Consider the following 7,261-nt stretch of genomic DNA (forward strand, 5'->3'; position numbering starts at 1 on the left):
GAGAGGAACATGCCAAGCAATATTTGGGGATTACTGATCTGGTAACAAGCAGAATATAGAGAAGGTAGTTAGGGGATCTGTTGAAGAGACAACCTCAGAGGTCCAGGTAGCAGCAAGAGAATAATGGTATGAAATGAAAAGGAAGGGACAAAGGGGGACTTGTGCAGAAACATAAGCACACAGGACTTGTTAAGGAAGAGGGGTGCTTAAAGACGAGCTCTCAGTACTTGAGTGTGGACAGCTGACAATGCATTGCCAGAGTCAGGAACTCCTCAGGCCCTATTTACCCTCAAAAGCCTTCCTGGTCAACACAAAAATAAGCCCCACACTTGCCAGTGGCATGCCCATGGGCACTCCAGGCTTAAATCAAATTACGGTCGCCATCGTTTTCTATAAAGTGGTTGTAGTGGTGGTGACATCTTTGGTGAGATGCTACAGGGAATGAACAGTACATCCTATTATTGTAAGTACCGGAGACATTTCACAGTCTCACCTGATTTTACAACCTGCCTGTGCAGTAAAACAAAGGCAAGTTTTACTCTCTGTGCATCGAAAAATCAGATGACCTTTATAGCAACCATGTAAGCCAGAAGCAAACCTGGGAATAAATCCAGGGTTTCCTGATGCAATATTTTTATCTACACATGTATGTTTGCTCTACCTTCAGTAAAATAGAACAGAGCACTGAGTAAACATTAAGCACTCTGTGAATTCTAAGTAGTGACCCAGGAGAGAGAGTCTATCCACAGAGTGAGAATTAACCTTGGTAAGGCATTCGTCATCCGTCCCTAATGCTGTGGGCAAGGGATGGGCTGCATGTGGTGTGGGCAGAGCTGGCCACCAGATGTGTCAGGGATGCCCTTGACTGCATACAGATCCTAGATTTTATCTTGTTGGTGTCAGAGGCTCTCAGAGGAAGCACCTTTTTTTTTTTTTTTTGACATGGAATGTTAGAAATTTCTTTATTATTACTTATTAAGCACCAGCTTAATACTGCAGAAAATTTCAAATCACCCTTCAACAACCCATTCTTCCCTCCCCCACCCAAATTCTTGATAAAGAACTTTTCAAGTGAAGACACAGTCTCTTTTTTCTTCTGTATAAAACTTTATCAAATAAAGGTAAAGAACTGTGTACATCTTGCTGTAAAACACTACCCACAGCTGTAGAAAGTGTCTGCCCAGGCTCCTTTCACTGTCCAGGTCCTAAAAGACTCTTGTTCATGAACTGTCGCTTCACAAAGCAAGTCCACCACTTGCTTGGCTTATCATTCTGAGGGTCAAAAACTTTCTCACAAAGTCTCAGTCCAGTCTCTTGTCTCAGCTGCTGTAAGTAGGCCCTCATCATCTTCCTGTTTGTTTGCAGGTTTGGCATAAATTGCATTAAGTGGAAAACCAGGCTCTCCAGGAATGGGGAAATTAGTGATTCCAAGTGTATACATTTCTTTTTCACCTTGGCTTTTGGAATTACACTTTTGGAGTTTCTTTAGACACTCAGAAATGTAGAGTGTTATATATATCAAGGTTCTATCAGCTTCATTCTTAATCTCATAGTTTTTGAAGAAGACATTGGCCTTGAAGTAATAGATGGCTTCATCCACAATATCTGTATCTTTTGTCTCTCTAGGGGCGGGTCCTTTGAATTGACTTCTGATAGGCAACAATGCCATGTTTCCAATGAGTTTGGTGTCAGGGTCCATGAGAGAAGAGTGGTAAACCAGCATCTTGGCAGCGACCAGGTTTCAAGTCAGACAAGGCTGGGTTTAGAGCTCGGCGCTTCCTGTCCAGCGGCCAGGAAGCACTTTTTTTTTTGAAGGTCATGGTCATGGTTCAAGGGAAAACCGTGTATAAGTGGAATTTTTTCCTTATTGTTCCTCAGATGGAACAGTAGGTTCAGAGAGTAAGTCCAGTTCCATAGTATGTGTTCATAATGGACTTTGTCCATCAGTGAACAAATAAGTGTTGAGAACCTTCTATTTAACAGGGCTCAGGCCCTGGTCAAGGGAGCAAAGAGGCCATAGGAACAAGGCTCAGTCTCTGTCCTCAAGAAGCATCATTCCAGTAGAGGGAGGGTGACGGAAGTAAGTAGGTAAGTAAAGAAGACCATTTCAGATGCAGCCAGGGGCTATGAGGAAGACAAAACAGCAACATGGCACAGAGTGGCTGCTTCAGCTGCAGAGCCTCTCTGAAGACACTTGACCAATGAGGAGGAGGGAGCTGGCAATGACCTGGGGGAAGCATTCAAAGCAGAATAAAGACCAAATACCCGGGCCCCAACGTTGGAACCAGCTTTGTCTTGTCAAGAAACAGTGTAATAGTGGGAAGGGCAGGAAGTAGCAGTACGTGGTCTGACATCCTTCATCAAGAGTTTGCCTTTTACTGTAAGAGTATTGAGTGCAGCAAAATTCTGTAAATCAATTGCCCCAGCATCTGCTGTGGGTGCCCTATATATGCAGGATAAGAGCAGTAGCTGGGACACAGGAAATGGTCCAGGGGAGGGATGATGGTCCAAGCCAGGGAAGATGGTCCAGATGAGGGATGATGGTCCAGGTTAGAGGTGATGGTCCAGACCAGGGATGATGGTCCAGGTCAGAGATGGTGGTCCAGGTCAGGGATGATGGTCCATGTCAAGGATGTTGGTTAATATGCAGGAGATGGTTATTATTTTCATAAACTTTATTAAGATTTATGACTAAGAAAAAAAATATTTCTGACTAAGGGTTATTAATTACTAAGGATTAAGGTTTAGCTAAAGGTGGTAAAGCTAAGATATGAGAGACATTAGTAAGTTTTGGCTGAGAAATTGTATGGGTTTCATTTATTTAGTAGGGAGAAGACGTGGGGAGCATATCTGGAAGCATTCTATAGTTCTGTCTCTGCCATGTTACGTTTGAGATGCCTTTTGTCGCCCAATAGGTGACTCCCAGCAAATAGTCAGATAACCCTTCATGGGACTCAGATCCCATGCTAGTATTAGAGTTAGACATTTCAGAACCATCCATGCAGAAATGGTAGATGAAGTCATGGAACTGGCTAGGATTGCTGTATTCACTTCCTAGGGCTGCTGTACCAAAGTGCCACAAACTGGATGGCTTCAGACAACAGAAGCCACTTACCATTCTAGAGACCATAAGTCTGAAATTGAGCTGTCAGCAGGGCCATGCTTCTGCTGAAAGGTCTACTGCAGAATCCTTCCTGACCTCTTCCAGCTTCTGGCCAATTTTTTGTGTTACTGGTGTTCTTTGGCTTATAGCTAGCTGCATTACCATTAGTGATTCCCATTGGCGCCAGATGGCATTCTTCCTCATGGTTGCATCCCAATCTCCCTCTCCTTATGCGGACCCCAGACATTGGATTGGGGCCCAGCCTACTTCTGTATGGTTTCACCTTAGCATGATTGCATTTGCAAAGACTCTATTTCCAAATAAGGCCACAATCCCAGGTTCCAGGTAGACATGTGGGGACACTGCTCTACCCAGTGTAGTTACCTAGAGAAAGAGTCTGGATGGACAAGAAGGCTGTTGAGGATAGAACTTTGGGGTCCCAGCATTGGGAGGACTGAGAGAGGAGAGAACACGGGTGCGAGCTACATTTCCTATCTAGAGAGGCATTGTTCTAGTGAAGAAGGTATCAACAACATGGCACACTGCTAGTAGTTATGGAGATTGACTAATTTCACCTGGTTGACTAGCTTGGTGATGGAGGACAGATTGACTTTTTGGCATTGGGGATGTGGAAATAGTGGGCAACTTTAAAAAGTCTCTTCCATGAAGCAGTAGGGCAACAGCATGTTGGGCTGAAGACAGAGTGAGGACAGTGAAACTATGAAAACAATAAGTAGAGACATCTTTTTCTATGAAACTTGGAAGGGAGCACAGATGTAAGGGACAGGAACAGTTAAAAAGATGTGTGTGGAATGGCGGCATGCTGGTATGCAGGTGGTGTCCAGCAAAGCCTAGCAGCAGGGGCAAGCTGACCATGCAGGAAAGAAGTGGTTCCACCTGAAGTGTGAAGTCCTTGAGCCTCTAGGGAATGGAGTTTCCCTTGCTTGAGGAGGGAGTGGCTTCACATGGGAGCAGAGGTGGGCCAGTCATATAATAGTAGGGAGGGCAATGTTTCTTGGTACCCTCGAGGGGAAATCAGTAGGACCAGTGTTGGGAAGACAGTGAGTTCTCATTGAGTCGCAGGTATATCAACTGTCCATGTTGGCGACAGTTGGGAATTGGGGAAAGGATGTTGGGTTTGGGCAGGGTGTGGTCATGAAGCCCGGGACTTAGAAGGAAGTGGAGGCTCCAACGACCCTCAGTCAGCAGTCAGGTTGTGTCGGGGCCCATCTGGAATCAACGCAGGAGGAGTGTGTCCTGTGGTCTCTCCAGTGATGAGCAGCAACTTGGGCAGATGTAGGCCAAGGGGGTGGTTGGGTTTGGCCAGAGTTAAGGTTCTGCCAGAGGGAAAAATGAGAAAGGGAGGTTTAGGGTGTTCCTGAAGAAGCAGTTACAGTGAGATGTGGGCTTGGTGAGGCAGGAGTGAGGCAGGAGTGGGAGCCAGGAGGATGCTGGCAGGTGGAAAGATGTAGGGCTGTGGATTGGAAGTCCATTTAGGGAGGAGAGCCATGGACCCGGGAGCATAGAGCAGGTGAGCTGTGAGGGTGGAAGGTGTGTTTGAGAGGCACCTGGGTGGTGCAGTCGATTGAGCGTCTAATTCTTGATTTTGGCTCAGATCATGATCTTAGGGTCCTGGGATCGAGCCCTGCATCAGACTGCGTGCTCAGGGAGAAGTCTGCTAGGGATCCTCTCTCTCCCTCTCTCCCAAATAAATACATCTTAAAAAAAAAAAAAAAAAAAAGTTGTGCTTGAAATTGAGCTTTCTGAAGTGGCAGTGTTTGGTTGCGAGAGAGTCTAGTGTTTGGCCATACACGTGGAAGGGGCCAGGCAGAGTGTGGGAATCCAACCGGAATGTGCTAATGCAAGAAAAAAATCTGGCTTATTTAATTTTTTTTTTCTCCTCAGTGACGGGAAATAAAAGGCAAAGTCAACATTCAGTGCCAGGAAACGAGGGACCAAAAAGCCAGAGAAAAGGGGTCTCTGGGGAAGCAGTATTCTCTCCCACCTCCAGGTTTTGGGGCGTTTGTAAATCCTACCTGCATGGGGGTGGGAGGCCCAGCAACTGGGCAGACAGCGGCCGCACAAGTCGGCAGACTTGCTAGCTCGCACAAAGGCAGAGTTCTGTGCCGGGGGGCGTGGCGGGGGATGGCCCAGGAAGCCCCTCAGCTTACTTGGAGAATGGAACAACTGGAAAGAGACTTAACCCGAAAGCCTAAAGTGCAGTTTGAGGTGGAAATGGGGTCAGGAATGAAGGAGCCAAACATTAACAGAGGGAAAGGTTAACAGAACAAGGGGCCTAGGTAATGTGGCCCTCTCAAAATAAAGCCAATGAGAATTTGCTGCCAGCTTAAAATTTCTGAGGCCCTGGAAACAAATTTTCACTTTTTTTTTTTTTTAAGATTTTATTCATTTATTTGACACAGAGAGAAAGAGCACAAGCAGGGGATCAGCAGGCAGAGGGAAAGGGAGAAGCAGGGTCCCCACTGAGCAGGGAGCCCAATGCAGGACTCCTGGGATTATGGCCTGAGCCGAAAGCAGATGCTCAACCAGCTGAGCCACCCAGGTGCCCCTTTCACTTGTTTTACTTGATCATGAATCTTGCAATATAAAAACAGTTTCCTGGATAAGATTTCCCCAGGTGAATCAGGTTTTTCCAAGACATGGATTTATTAAACAGTGAACAATGAAGTATTTGTAGTAATTAGAGGTGAATGTGACAGATGTATTAGTCTTGGCAAAGGGGCATCTTCAGTCCCAAGTGCACACCTGTCTCCTTCTGGTGATTCTTTTTGTGTCTCTCCACGGTAATCTTAGACTTTCCTTGAGTGAGAACTCGACAATTTTTTGGGTATGCATTCCTCTCTTTTTTCCTCCCTCTATGGATGGGTGGACAAGATCTTTGGCAATCGTGGCTACTGAGAAAGGGGAGACATTAATCTTTACAGGATTGCAAAGATTAGAAACCCGGGTGACCCCCTTAAGGACCCTAGTGTTCCCATCTTGCAGCAGGAACTGGAAGATGCCGAGATATTATGTGACTTGCTGTTAAAACCCAGGAAGTATAAGAGCCAAGAATCACACCCGTGTGTGGGCGCTCAAAGCCCAACCCTTGCCCAACTGTAGCCGGCTGCCTCCTCCCCAACCTGGGACTCCCCAACTCCACCTGCGTTGATTCCAGATGGGCCCCGACACAACCTGACTGCTGACTGAGGGTCGTTGGAGCCTCCACTTCCTTCTAAGTCCCGGGCTTCATGACCACACCCTGCCCAAACCCAACATCCTTTCCCCAATTCCCAACTGTCGCCAACATGGACAGCTGATATACCTGCGACTCAATGAGAACTCACTGTCTTCCCAACACTGGTCCTACTGATTTCCCCTCGAGGGTACATTCATTGGCATCCCTGACATTCACCAGAGATGAGAGGGATTCCTTACCTGGTACCAGTACTCAGCCTTCACTTGGCTGGCTTGTCATTCTTTCTTTTTCCTTTTGTTTCTTTCTTTCTTTTCTTTTGCAATACTCTTGTGCTCGGAGCTGGTGCTTCAGAGATGAAGCACCCAAGGAGGTCACGGGAAAGGAGAGAGATAGACAGGCAGCAAACAGCCACACGCAGAGTGATGACATGGCACTTGGCAGCAGACCCATAACCAGGCCCATGGGCATCTGGGTGAAGCACTGGTAACAGCCCAAAGGCCAAATGAAACTCATTGCCATGGCCAGATAATAAGATGCTCATGGGCCATTTAAAATGCCATTTCTCGGGGCACCTCAGTGGCTCAGCAGTTGAACATTTGCCTTTGCTCAGGTCATGATCTTGGGGTCCTGGGATCGAGTCCTGCATCGGGATCTCTGCAGGAAGATAAATATATAATATCTTTAAGGAATTTAAGAAAGAAACAGGACAAGAGATGGCCCTCGACCTCAAAGTCCATAGAGACCCCAGTTCTAGCCCCTTCCTAAGATGCCCTTGACTCTCAGCCCTATGGTCTTGTGACACCTTCCCCTTTTTAGCATAAGTCATCTTGAATTAGTGGAACCAAATGACTCCTGAGTAATACAATCTTGAATTACTCTCACAATTAGAAAATAATTATAAAGGATATATTTTTATTTTTTAAAACTTTTTACATTGAAATAATACAGACTCATAGGAA

At 46.1% G+C, this 7,261-nt stretch overlaps 1 pseudogene; it reads right to left on the minus strand.

The window, feature by feature from the left end:
- Window positions 1-948: 948 nt before the first annotated feature.
- LOC112664633 (actin-related protein 2/3 complex subunit 3-like) lies at window positions 949-2,656 on the minus strand (annotated as a pseudogene).
- Between the last annotated feature and the right edge of the window lie 4,605 nt (window positions 2,657-7,261).

This window comes from Canis lupus, chromosome 16 (genome assembly GCF_003254725.2).
Source record: "Canis lupus dingo isolate Sandy chromosome 16, ASM325472v2, whole genome shotgun sequence".
Taxonomy (NCBI): domain Eukaryota; kingdom Metazoa; phylum Chordata; class Mammalia; order Carnivora; family Canidae; genus Canis; species Canis lupus.